Source organism: Copidosoma floridanum, unplaced genomic scaffold (assembly GCF_036245765.1).
Source record: "Copidosoma floridanum isolate Cflo_tuat_1 unplaced genomic scaffold, Cflo_Japanese_pri ptg000006l, whole genome shotgun sequence".
Lineage (NCBI taxonomy): Eukaryota > Metazoa > Arthropoda > Insecta > Hymenoptera > Encyrtidae > Copidosoma > Copidosoma floridanum.
This window is the reverse complement of record NW_028321883.1, coordinates 11,356,112-11,370,841: the sequence shown is the minus strand read 5'-3', so window position 1 is coordinate 11,370,841 and position 14,730 is coordinate 11,356,112. Positions and strand designations below refer to the sequence as shown.

Below are 14,730 nucleotides of genomic sequence, written 5' to 3'. Positions count from 1 at the left end.
GTATACAAATTTGATGAATGGTACTGTAATAACAGGTACGAAACGATGTTTAACATATTATTAAAGAATATTAAGTATTTAGAAATAAACAACTTTTAATTTGCAGTCTAGTCATGCTATTGTTTACTTTGCAAATTATATTATACAAGGAATATACTAAGTAAATGGAACTGATGTAGCTGGATTTCTCAAATTTTGAGAAATAAGAATTTTCAAAAAATTTGCATCAGTCTAGATATGGTTCATAATTATAGTAAAAATAAAATAAGTATTTTTTACAAAGCGTTAAGTTTAAATGTGATAAAAAATAAAAACTAATTCTGAAATGGTTCCATAATTTTTGAAAGACTCAAATTTTTGGATTGCTTCAAACCCCCTTATAATATGGCCACATTATACTTAACATGCACAAAACGTAACTAAGTAAGGTGATAGCACATAAGCTATACGCAGTAGCTTTGTTATTAGAAATCGCATAATAATGGTCACTTGATGACTTAGTCGTTATTGGCCAGGTGCATATCATGCAGCGCCACTCTTGGCGTCAAAATCATGCAACCGCGGGTACCCACATTATACGTCAACAGCATACACCGATGCACACTTTTAGTAATAATCAATTAATTAGCAAAAAATTTGTATATTTATTCATCTGATAATGGATGTTATCATAAAAACAGGCTTTAAGAATATCACACACTCGATTTGTTTTAACTCTGAAGCCTTAAAGGTAAATAGTAGGTTGAAAGTAGTCATGCGTGGGATGTTACAGAATTTCAAAGTGGTGGAGTTAGCAATTTGACAAGTGCCATCGTAATAAGGCAGACCTCGGTAACTTCAGCTCCGTACAAAGTTAATCTGCATGTACGTTTTATTCAGATTATTTTGAAAATGGTCTAAGTTGCAATGCACATGAAAATTACCTTTATTTACAGTTGGATAATCATCGAAATTTATGTAATTTTACTCCATCTGTCTTTGCGCTACTGTTACACTGAACAACACAGCACTTTCTTACACCCATATTTCATAAACGTTTAAATAATAGGAATCACAATCGATCATGTCTTATTTCGCGTGTTTATCTTTCTTTTAACCGTCTGCTTTTGACGGTATGCTCTGGATGGAAAACTAACGAGCTTCATTAATATATTGTTACATTCAAACATTTTACAACCGTTTTTGGCACCACATAGCTCATTTTTTTACATTTGTGTAACTGCAATTTAATAATATTGATACTATTTTTGCATACGTGATGATAACATCTGTAAATTTGACGAAATGCTGTAATTCTTTTCTTCATTAAGCAAAAATGACAGTAATTTGGTACTTCAGGTTTCCTGTTTTTGCCACTACGTACGCTGGTGTCGACTCATCTATCCCCTCCCATCACTTGCACCTTCAATAGCCCGCCTGGTCAATAGCTCTATCGTACGAACACTGTACGGCGCAGTTCTTTTTGTGGATCCGATCGTCATAGGTTGTGTCTTTTACAATAAACGCTCTTGATACACGTAATTTTAAAATATGAAATAAAAAAGATGGCCGAAATAAGTAATTGTTCCTACAGTGCATCTAAAAAAGTGGAAAATCTGGAGAGCTGTGACAAAGGTAAAATGATGTTTGTGACTCTTATATACAATAAGGATGATAATGATGTGGGGGTTTTGAAAGTTTTAATAATCATTGACAAATGTAAGTTAATTAAAAAGTAAGAGTTTCAATTTTTTTAGTACCGTCAAATCTTTCATTATTCTTATCCTGGTTTTTTAATACTAAATATTAAAATCGTCAAACCTTCCCTACTGATTTCTAATGAGTGTATCACTGTATGCGTGTATTTTAGGCTCCTACGTGTTACTCGCTGAACACGTGCAAGCAACAGCGTGGTTTCAATTCTTTACTGTAACTATACGTGTCAAGTATACTTGTGAGACAAAAAGCCACATCACAACTTTTTCACATGTATATACCTAATTTAGAATTGCTGTATGTATAAAAAGTTGCGCCAATAACGGTGATGATTTTGAAAATCTGTACATATATTAATATTGACAAAAAAGAAAATAACGGAATCTCACAATTGTTATATAGCGTAAGATTTTGTACTCCTTTTTCAGGCCTTTAAGGCATTTACTTGCTTAAATATAAAAGCTTATTCTCCAATTACTCTTCTGTTCGTGCTTTTTGAGTTTTAACGATGTATGGATGTTCATTTTTGAGTGTAGTAGTTAAAAAAGTAAAGTGCAACAAACAATAAGCATTTTTTAGTTTTCAAAAATAACTTATTCTTAGCAATGTTGAAAGAGGCTTACAACAGCTAGCATTATCACTTTTACCATGATAAGAAGAAAAATTTGGTTTACTTGCAACATATTTTTGTATGCTTAAGTATTTGAGACAGTTGGCGGTCGTCATTATAAAAAGTGATTACTATAAAATGTATGAGTTAAGCAATAACGGAACGAATGTGAAGCCTCGATGTCGTTTAACTCCAAAGCCGAGCTGAAGAGATAAGCAAATTAACTGAGCTTAGCTCTCGTCTCGTCCTCTTTGTTTGGTAAAAAAAAAAAAAAATTATTTCATATTCTGAAATTCCTTATTCATTCGAGCTTCCACATGTGCCTCTAAATAAGAAAAAAAAATACTTCTTGAGTTATTATTTGACTTAGTGGTGTCGCCATTTATGGGACCTCGAGCTAATGAAAGGGCTTTTTGAAGCTTTAACGGGTCAAGTGCGTTAAACGCGTGTAATGTATTACTCTGCAGGAATACTTAATCAGCGTAGGTACGTTCAACCCATAAAAAAAAACTTACCAAAATCTATCAAACATTAACATCAGTCCCTTAATATGTCTTTGGCTCCGTTTCTGCTCATCGAAAAAAAAATACTTACAGGCCCACTATCAGTACCTATACCTATACTTTCATAGATATTAATGATTTCATGCTGTAGGCGTACAGTTTAACTCTAGTGCCCGAACGTTACGGTTGTTGTACGCTTATTCTCGATTTCTAAAGGTTATTTTTAATGTCGAGGACACAAAAAAAGCAGCTTCAGCATTACATGTAAAGCCTGACGTAAGTTGTATCGTGTGTTTTTTGCCTTTGCCGTTTTTATCCGAAGGTGGATTAGTCATAGAAAAGCAATATGGTACATTACGTCACTAGGGCACCAAGTACAAACATGAGCGCCCGAAGGGGGCGCTTGTTGTAGATTGGTGCCCTAGTCGCGAATGTTTTTGTTACCGAGGGCACAAAGCGCAATTTTGCGCCCGTGGTCACACTTTGCGCCCAGTAAATCACTTTGAGCCCTAGGGCAGAATAGTACTTTGGGCCGGAGGGTTATTGGCAAAAACTTTTCTACTCATGGGCCCAAAGTAATTACAAGGGCGCAAAGTGTGACCCGAGGGCGCAAAGCGGCAATTGCACTTTGTGCCCATGGTAAGAAATGGTAGTTTTCCTACGAGTTTGAAAAGTCTCTGTTTGCGAACCAAGACGTTTGCGGCCCGAGCCGAAGGCGAGGGACGTAACGAGGGTTCGTAAAGGAGACTTTTCGAACGAGTTCCGAAAAACTGCTTTTTCGCCCGAGGAAGTACCAGCCTCCCAAAACCACCCGAGGGCGGAAATAGTAGTTTTCCTACCTCGGGCGTTTTTGAGAGGCTGGTGTGCCCTCGGTAGAAAAAATAGCATTCGTCACATAAGCTTTCTACTATTTCGTCGGATACGTATCGTCTTCTCCACGGCTATTTTGCGGCCCGAAGGACCTGCGAAGACGACACTTATCCGACGAAAACTACTGTTTCCCTTTTTTCTATACTTCTTTGTTTCTTGTCTCGTGTTGATTTTAGTCTTAACACATATTCCACTTATAAAATGCATAGTTTTACATCTATTTTACTTACTGACTTTCAAACTTTCGGTCTTCAATAGTGTCCATGATATAGTTTACAGAGTTTGATCATTAACATTCGATCCAGAAACGTTTGCTAAGTCGTGCGCTGTTTTTGGTAACATTTTTTTTTACAAAGTTATTTTTATTGAATATTTTTAAAACTTTATGAAACTACCGTACACTCGTAGAACAAGCTGGAAAAATTTCGTTATCTATTTATGCTTTAAAAGGAATGAGAGATAAGAGTTCTACTAAAAAAAATTTCGTAATTTTTTTAACGTATTTATCATTTATGCTTTATCTACATCAGTATAATGACTTTTCATGTACGAGGTTTTTTGTTTGCGTAGTTTCGTTCGATACTGCGTCTATGAATATTAAAAAAATTTTTTTCGTACAGCTTTGTGTTACTGACTTTATAACCAATTAAAAACAATAGAAAAAATAGTAGTTTTCCTACGAGTTCGAAAAGTCTTTGTTTGCGAACCGAGAGGTTTGCGACCCGAGCCAAAGGCGAGGTCCGTAACGAGGTTCGTAAAGGAGACTTTTCGAACGAGTATCGGAAAACTGCTTTTTTGCCCGAGGAAGTACCAGCCTTCTAAAACCACCCGAGGGCGGAAAAATTATTTTTTTTCTCTCTCTTCGCTTGCAACCAACAAATGTGAAAAACCCAAGATTTGTACAGGTACCGTCATCAAATGCTCTGCGTTGAACTGGCAGCTACTATTATTTGACAGACCCGGCTAACAGTCCTGGACCAATACCAATACAGTTAGAGAATTCGGTCCCATATGATCATTTCGACATTGGCGTGAGTATTGACCAACGCCTGGCATACAATTATTAGTTTGTCAATACTTCACCGTAATTCGGCTGTATTGTCGGTCTTGGCAATTCTTTCATGGGACATCCTCATCTTCAGATATTCTTAAGGGCACGATAATTAATAAAAAATTAAATTTTTTTTCTCTGTATATTTTAATACAGTTTTTTTCTCGATATAAGCATGGGCTTTTATTCACACACTCATCTTTGCCAAAATTTGTCTGATGCTAAGGCTTTTTTCCAACAGCCACTGTCGTTTCAAATATATTAAACTCCCGTTTATATTTTAAATTCTTAACTCTCCTAAAAATATGCTGATTAAAAAGTAGTTTGCAAGAAAAGTTGTTTCATTTTCTGGGTCTACTGATGCATTCGTAAGAGGCCCAGAATTTACAAGATGCTCTGTGTGAGTAAAAACCGTGAGTAAGAATTCATCGCATGAGACTTTTTCTTTTAATTATGAACGTAATGTTTTTTAGAGTGCTCAGATCATGAGGCACATCAGATGGATGATAAATCTAACGCATTTCCTTCTTGATATCAAATTTATGTAATTTGTCATTTTTTTGTCACCAATACTTTCATTTAACTTGGTATAAGTATCCTGAACGTTTGTGCTAATATCACTGTACATGAATTTGGGAAAGCCACGGTAACTGGACGTACGCTGCAAAACCATAATAGTTAAGATAGCAGATAAGCTATGTACTACTTCTAATAGGACTTTCCATGTCGTTAAACGTGTAAATAAAACACTCCAACCCTTTACTTGTTGTCACTTTTCTCTAATATATTATAATGGCTCAAAATAACCTGCCTGAAAGCAACACGTCTTTACAGAGTAGGAGCTATAACTAGAGCTTGAGGTTTAGCGTGTGAAAACTTACTAATAAGGCTCTTAGTAATTAAATTTTTTTAAGTATTTTGTTGTCTAGTTTAATAAAACTTGTGTTTACCTTTATTTATAAGTGTTTCGTTGCTTACATATGAATATCACCAATCATATTCAATAATTAAAAATTTGACCACTTCATAAGTTCCACACTAGATAATCAGCGTATTTTTCAAGCTTGTTTCTTCTGAATTTGTAACGCATTCATACGCTCTGAGTAAATCAATTTATTGTAGAAAAGGGCTTAACATTTACAATTTTTCTATAACTTTAAATTTTTATTCTGTCCTCGCAGGCTTTAATTTCGCCTTTAAAACATTCATTCTCTATGATTCAGATTGTGAAATTTTCAGCTTTCGATAAGTTAATTATCTCATGATTATTTCTTGTGATTCTTGTTAAATTTTTACATGTTTTAAAATTTTTTTTACTCCTTCGTTTTATTTTATTAAGCTAAATAATAAAAATATTTTGTCTTACGCGTAACGTGACTAGAATCCTCGCCATCCACAAGAACGAGCTGTTACTTTCACGCGTTCTTTTTGCAATTTTATTTTTATGTTATTTAATCAATACATCACTTGTTGAAACAAAAAATGCATCTTATATTTTAATCAATGGGCATAAACTATATTCAGGCAGACTTTGATAACTTTTTATCCAATGGTAATCTATAGCGTTTATGACTTTATAAGCATGATAATGCTTATTAAAACAATGTTTTGGGCCATTGGAATAACAATAGTTATTTACGTAACAAGTGCGGAGAAGACGATTTCCCGCACGAGTAGTGATTGACTCACACGAGTGGCCGGAGTTGACGGGAACGAGTACCAGTTGAGCACACGAGTGTGATCGCAAGGTACGAGTTACCGTCACCGGCCACGAGTGCGAGTCTATCACATGAGTGCGGGAAATCGTCCCGCACGAGTTGCGTACAAGTTTTTTCGCAATGTGTGAGGAAAAAAGGTACAAAATAGGTATGAATTTTGATTTCCAGTATGTAGCAAAATTTTTTCCGGTGTGTGGAAAAACCTTTGCCGCACACCTTTGTCGCACACTATGTCGGTAAATCGATTTTCCATACTAATACCAGTGCGGAAAACACCCATTTTCCGCACACTATTGCGAAATAGTAGTTTTCCTACGAGTTCGAAAAGTCTTTGTTTGCGAACCGAGAGGTTTGCGACCCGAGCCAAAGGCGAGGTCCGTAACGAGGTTCGTAAAGGAGACTTTTCGAACGAGTATCGGAAAACTGCTTTTTTGCCCGAGGAAGTACCAGCCTTCTAAAACCACCCGAGGGCGGAAAAATATATTTCTTTAGTTGTATGAAATATTTACAAATTCTACAAGAAAATGAAAAAATCTTTAAGTGACATTTTAACAAGAAAACTGAGGTTAATGTTACATTATGTGTTGTACATATTTGTATGAGTTATTCTAGGATCACAAGGCTTACTTACTTCACACTCAATTATATCTTGAGATCCACCTGTACTGGAGGCCACATCTTTAAAAATCTTACGTTTCGCCAAGTGTCTCATAGGCCAGAAATTGATTAGTGGCCCATTTTCTTTCAGTACTTGGGGATGATGCTCCACATTAAGGTTTTTTTATTTTAAGCTGCCATTATGTTTTATGGAAATTTTATGATGTTTAAAAATACTTTCCCTTAAAACATGATTAAGTCGTTTTGTTAAGTCATAGACTCGTACTTATATCCATATTAAATCGCAGTTTTAAATAAAGAGGCTAAAATCATTATTTTCAGGCACTAAATTACAAATCAAGAGGCCAAAACTTTTTTGCATAATAGGCATGTCAGTAGTATATTTTTTTTTTTTTTACTTAAAGACAAAATGAGTATTTTATTTATATTTAACAGATAACATATATGTTAAAAAGAATGGCTTGCATTTTTAGAATTTTTGGATTACAGCGTGGCATTAAGGGAAGAGAAAAAACATTAGTGCCTCCAATTTTATTAGTACCAATATAAATTTTTGAAGGATTTTTACATTTAAAGTCATAATGATAAAGAAATTATGGGGTAAGAAATTAACATAATTGTGTTTCTATTGAACCAAATGTATAGGTTGAATTCATTTTAAATCACGGTTTTTTCACTATTTAAATAATTAATAAGCTGACATAATTTTTCAAACACTCTAGGTAACTGAAAGAAAGTCTCAAAAGTCACACCCAACCCTCAAGCCCGAGATTGATAAAGATACTTATCCGAAAGTATCAACTGCATTGAAATAAATAAAAAATTTACAAGTAAACAATTAAAAATTTAAGAAAAAAAGCAGAAATCAGTGGGTGTTTAGAGACAATATATGAACAACGTGCATGGATATACCTTTTATAAAACAATATTTTCAAAAACCTACTGCAATATAAGACGTCTTATCAAAGACGGTGCAATTACCCTTGGAATTACGACATTCAGTGATTAGCCATGATTTCAATACGTATTTTTATAATTAATAAATAAACAATGAAAAGCATATACTATGTGGGTGAAAGTACAACATACAAGTATGTGGAGTATAGCTACAGCACGTCATGCTTACCAGGCTGTAGGAAAAAAAAAATTTGGTCGATCTAACCGAATTCGGGTTGTACAATGCACCACCAAATTTATTAGTTAACTTGACAAAAAAAATAGTTGCTATTACTAAATTATATTACCTGTAACTAACTTATGTCTAACGTATTTTATTAATTAAGTTATCAACACATAATATAAAATATACTTCTGTGTATATCTTATTTCTTTCAATCACCGAAAATCAAAGGGTATGACTGATTTTGTAGTTGATACTACTTGTAATTTGACTATCTCTTTTCTTGATAAGAAGTACAGACTTGATAAGTTTGCAAATTTAGAATAAACCAGTATTAAACTACAATTGTTTGTTTTGAGTTAAATAGAAGTCTAAATAAAAACTACCAAAATTTGTAGTAAAAATCCATTGGCGACTTCAGTTTCAATGGGTCTCTAAAGACCTTTGCATTTCGTTGATTTTACTGGTATGCTTCCTTATAAAAGAAGAAGTAAAAAAATGACTTACGAGACTTTTTGAAAATCTGAAAACATTTTTTCGTTTTAAATTCAGTTAATTTTCACGTACACACTGAATGTAACTGAAAGGAGGAACCTCACCTAAGCTTTAAAAATGTCACAAGAATAAAAGTACGCTAATCAGACGGAGCCAATCCTGCTAAAACTAAGTTAGTTTGCATCAGCTGACCTACCTTCAATTATAAGACTTTCATTATAAATTTTAAAAAATTTTTGACTTAACTCTGTTTTCTTCGTTTTTCGCAATGTCGAGCAATATTTCAGCAATTGCAGGCCAATTTTCAGAAAATTTATGTGATGTGACATCATATGTCCGATTGAAATATGATTTTTACTTTAAAATTTCAAATGGCCAAGATTATTGTTATAAGAAATATTTTTTATTTTTTTTATTTTTTGTTCATTACGAGAATACTAAATAAAAAGCTGTTTGTTTCTTTTGGCACGGAAATTGATCGTTGAACTCGTTGTAAGAACACAAATCAAGTAACGCACGTAAGCTAGACATGGATTTCCATTTCATAAACTCAACTTCTAGACTATCACCATTTTCTTCTAACCATAACAGTTCATCACAAGGATTCACAGGGGTGGTCTGACTTGTCTATTCTATAAAAAAAATTTATTTTTATGTAAATGTAATTTTATAGGAGCCCAGCCAAGTTTTTCGCTGAATACTTTGATTAACAATGCTCTAACATAATCCCATGATATTCTTTTACATTAGAAATGAAAACTCGTGAACTTCGTATAACACAGAGGCCCTCTTTCTAAGCTGAATGTCAAGTACCTTATGATTTATCAGTTTTTTTAAGGCATTCATAGCGAGAGTGAAGTGGTCCAGATATTAAGGTTTTCTTTTCTTCAGTAAGAACCGCGCAATAATACGATGGTGTCATTTCTCTAATCTTGCTAAAATATACCCTTACGTTACTATGTGATTACCTGCTCTAGTCCAGTAAATGGTAGTTAAACATTTATTAACTTACAATTTAAGGAACACAAAAGTTTTATTTTGGACAATTTTTTTTAACGGTATGGTATGAGTGACTTAAAAATTTATAATAAATAGAAAGTCATTTTTTTGTAATACATTTTAGTAATAAATTTTCTCACGTCATGCATGACTAATGAAATTCATTTTCACGAAACTTATCATTAGTTTTTAAATATGGTTTTACTGATGCAAAAAATAAGATTGAAATTAGAATACAGTAACAGAGCTTTTTTTGTCAACTTAATGTTTCTCCTAACGACTGATGAAATATTAAAGTTAATAAATTAAACTTATAAAATAAGCAGTGGAGTTAAACTACCGACATTTTACCTGATTATTATTTTAAAATTTTTATTTTTTCATAATACACTGAGCACGCATGTGTACTAGACCTTATCTGGCATTGAAAAGTTGAAAAAAGAGAGGAAATAAAGAAAAGGAATCTTCCTAACACATTGTATCAATCTTGCAGACACACAAAAGTATGCGTGTGAAGAGCAAGTTGTCAGTCATGTTGGTCTACGGCTAATATCACTACCGCACCGTACTAATGAGTTCAGCTATTAATTGATAACAAAATGAGTTTAAATTCTTTTTTATTTTCTCTCTTTTCCCTAATTTTCCAATACACAGACACGACAAAGTGTAATACACATGCGTGCACAATTTATTATAAAAATTAAAAAAATTTCAAATGACAATTAGGGAAAGTTTAGGTATAGTTTTACTCTACTGCTCATATTGTATTACTGATTATCATTAAAAAACGCTAAAATTAGTGTTTTCATTAATTCAACTTAGTTAATTAAGTAGATACAATTGTAATTATAGTTGTAATACATACTCAAAATTTTTTTGATCAAAGAAAAATTAATAACCAATTCGTGCTTGTATAGAGTCATTTAATAGAGACTTTTTTTATTTTATGACGAGATAAAACAACCATCTCTGAATAAGATAACTTTAAAAAAAATTTAAACCTATATCTGCGAAGTATGTGTATAAAATCATGAGAATATAAGATTTATCTGTGCAATGTAAATCACATAATATGTGGTTGTGGGAACAAATTTCTTTTTTGATCACGAAAAATTTAATAACAATGAAAACAAACTGTATGATAAAAAAGAATCAATTCACCATCATCGTAAAGAGACCCAAAAGACGCAAATTTATCGTTTGGAGGCTGAGGTACCTTAATCTTGCATCAATGATCTTGTACCTTAAGATTCGTGTGAAACCATCACTTTTACGGTCGGTGGAATATCTAAAATTACAGTCTGAGTTTAGTACATGAAAAATTACATGATTGAACTGTGTCATCTCATCAACCAAAGTCTAAAACCTAGTCCCAGTCTTTACAGACTCCAATAATTCATTTAGAGCACCAGAGTGCTTCTTATTCTAAACGTTAAACTACGCTTTCACTAAATTCCACCTAATCACTCTTGATTTTCAAAAAGGGTTTAAGCGGCTCATATGAAAAATTAAAATTATTCTCTCACATTGTTAGTCTTTTAGTCTTGATTATACAAAGAAAAAAAACTGATTTGTAGTGTACCAAAATCATCTTGATCTCATGTTTGTGCATTACCCTAAAACAGGCAGTCAACTGGTGGGACATTGGTGTTCTGACCTTCGAGTTAGCGACAGGTGCCTCACCATTCTCACCGGATCAGAGAGCAGAACATGACAGCATAGTAATATCACAGCGTATCCTTCATTCTGAGCTTCCATACCCCGTCACAGTGAACTGAAGCCTCCGTAGCTTTATTATTCAACTGCTTAAGAAAAATCCAAGCGTGCGACTGGGCCAGGGCTCCAGAGATGGTACGGTGCTGAAAAGGCACATATTTTTTAAGGAGGTTGACTTGGATTGGAAGAAGCTCGTGAGACATGAGGTTCAACCTTCTAAAGTGCTTTTTATTAGCCATGAGTTGGACACCAGAAATTTTTCTAGCGACTCTAGGAATGTAAGCGTCGTCGAGGATGACTGCGAGACTTACAGGAACACAGTGTGTGTGAGTTTCGTCACTTTATTTATTAGGCTGTAAATATTGAAGAGTGTTAAAGATATGAAATAAAAAATAATAAATAATTTTCTACAGGGCTACACATACATCTTATCACAGATGTGCCAAGACAAGACAAATGATTTAACAGAGGAAAAAAAATTCCACGATCACAGCTATAGTCAGGAGCAACACGACAGTAAGTATTTTGAGAAATTTTTTTTTTTTATGATTATTATTGCCAAATCAAGTGCGTGTATGATTTGCATACTATCATTTATCGTTGCAGCTAGAGAAGTAGAGCCAAGCAGAAAAAAAATGTAAACGCTTTGACTTGCCATCACCAAGACGCCGTAAAATTGCAGCCCAAGATAGAAGTGTTTGCAACAAACCTCGTTACAAACGGAAAAGATAAGACTGGGTTGAGTTTATAGAAATAATATCTCCTAGATCCTTAATCGTTCCTACAAATAAAAAAGTTAAATACTCTACCTCAAACTTTGTGGTAGAAAAGTCACCGATTGTACCCATAGTAGCCAAAAAGCAGGATGGTAAAAAAATAGGAAAAGGGTCAAACTCGGTCGAGTAAGCACAGAAAATAGTGTATAGTGACTTGTCCATGCCCAGCGATTCCTTAACTATAATTATCAATCCTGATGTCACCATGACAGTCAGGTCACCTATAATAAATAGGTGCGTGAAAAATCCTCGGTGGTACTAGAATGCAGAAAGATAAATACCAGATGCGGCAAAGTAAAGAAATATAACTTATTGACTATAAATTTTGAACTACATTGTAATACACATGGTTTAATTTTAACTGCACACTTTTCAGTAGAAAAAATATTCGATCATTCCTTGACAGAATTTTTCCGCAAATTAACAAATAAAAAAGTTATGATAAAACGAATGCAAAATTTAAAAAAGTTAAAAATTGTATAACCAAGAAAGTAGCATTATTGATTGTACAAAGTTTCGAGCTTGTACGTGATTAACTACTGTCAACTATGTACAGTAATAAGTAATCCTGTCTTCTAGTGCATGCGATTTTTGAGTATTTTAGTTTTGCATTTGTTGTTAAATAAACAATAAAATTATACATAGATATCGACAGTTAAAATCTTTCTCTTAATGCAACTAAAAGTGATGTTGTAGAATATTTTTTGAGACATCTACTATTTTTAATCCATCAATTATTATTCGTTGCTCATTATAGGGACTTATACTGTGACTTGATGTTTGATTAATTTATATTAATGGCTTTCTTATCTCTTTTTAACTATTCCAGATAAGTTGCTTGACAATAAGAAGACGTAAGACATCACTCAATTTCTTACTTTAATTTAAAAATTCCTTTATAAAATGATACATGTAGAGTTCAAACTATAAACTTTCAACTTTTTCTTGGTCTTACTATAATCTCAAAATCGTTTGAGGAATCTCTCAACACCTATTTATTAGAAAGCTTTGTAACTAAATCCATTATTTTATAGTTTCAAAATGTAACACAGCGATACGAACGGCACTATGTATTGTAATTGTTATTGAGTTAATTATTTATTTCGTTTGAATTTAATTTATGGACGGAAATCGATTCTTTAACACTTTTATTGAAAAATCCGTAGCCGATAGTTAGTGTTGTATGTAAATTATTTCGAGATCTAATATTGTGTTTAATTATGACATTGTGTGATATTGACAAAAATTGGTAGGTTGGCGTTTAATTACTCCTTCCTTATTTTCGATACAATATTATAGATTAGAAGAAGTAGATGGTTAGAGGTGGCTTAGGAGATACTTTTTTTCATAAACTCCTGAAGATTTATGTCGCTTTTAAATAGTTTACTCTAAAATATTCTAAAAGTAACAACTTTGTCGTCAAGTGTTATTTAATGGTAAAAATATGTGGAAACTTGATTTCATACGAAGTTTTCATAAGTTATAGGATGAACTGTAAGTCATGCTACAAAAATATTTAAAGTAAAAGTTGTAATTAACCATGAGCACACCCAGGACTTGATCCTATCCACTAATCTTAGATTTTATGATATTTTGCAGATTCAGAATTTTTTCCCAAAGTTTGGGTGTAAATTGTACGAAACCTTGGTAACTAGAAGTATTAGCTGGTGGAGTCGAAAGTAAGGGTCTCGAAGAAAGTGGTTCCACCCATGTTGGTAAGACCCTGTACTCTCCTCTAAAATTACTCCTCTCATAAGTTTCGCCGAGCATTGAATCTGGTGTGAACTCGTTACTTCTATTAATTAAAATAAGGTATTGTTGATAAATTTCAAAACTAATTTTTGTTTTGAAATCACTTTACTGCTAGATATTTTTTTTACTAAAGACCTGCCACGCTTTTTTCCGTATGTGAACATTTTTCTTGTACCGCTGAAGGGTTAACTTTGGCCATGGATGACGACCTAGTTATTCTTCTGTATACGGTGCTCATGCACACATTAGTGACATCTGCTTTTGATGAAGCTTGCTTCTTCGTAGGCTGTTTTTTTCTGTAGTTTTCTGTGGTTTTTGTTTATCATGAGATACAGATCCTCCTCTCTTTCGCCTTATTGTTTACTTTTTGGAGCTTGTTCTTCAGTCATTTCATCGTCCACTTTTTTTTAAGCAAGCTTTGCTGTAAGCGCCTTAATCCTGGCAGGTGCTTTCGTCGTACGCGTTGTTGTTATTACAGCTTTTTTTTAGGTTGATCTTGAGTTGACTAAACTGATTTGCTCCCCTGCTTTTCATTGTTATCACCCCCTGTTGGCTCAAAAATCGAGTTATTTAGAAATGATCGATCCTTTGTGCCATAATAACTTTCACTCTATGACGATAAAACGGGAATTAGGATCTCTGATTCTGGAAGGAAATTTAAAAAATCTTGAACATTATCTTGATCTTTTTGAACTACTTTATCTCCTGGTGTCAATTCTGCACATAACTGGGGCACATTATCTTCTCCATCTTTGGACTCATCATCAGTAACAATACACTCATCATCCAAAAAACCAACGATACCCT

The 14,730-nt window shown here is 33.5% G+C and overlaps 1 long non-coding RNA gene across 1 annotated transcript; it reads left to right on the top strand.

Annotated features, from left to right (window-relative positions):
- The first annotated feature begins 1,538 nt into the window (after positions 1-1,538).
- On the top strand, positions 1,539-12,559 carry LOC149375522 (uncharacterized). The gene is made up of 4 exons (XR_016293701.1): positions 1,539-1,614; positions 11,305-11,721; positions 11,809-11,911; positions 12,002-12,559. It is a non-coding gene; the product is annotated as an uncharacterized LOC149375522 (long non-coding RNA).
- The last annotated feature ends 2,171 nt before the right edge of the window (positions 12,560-14,730 follow it).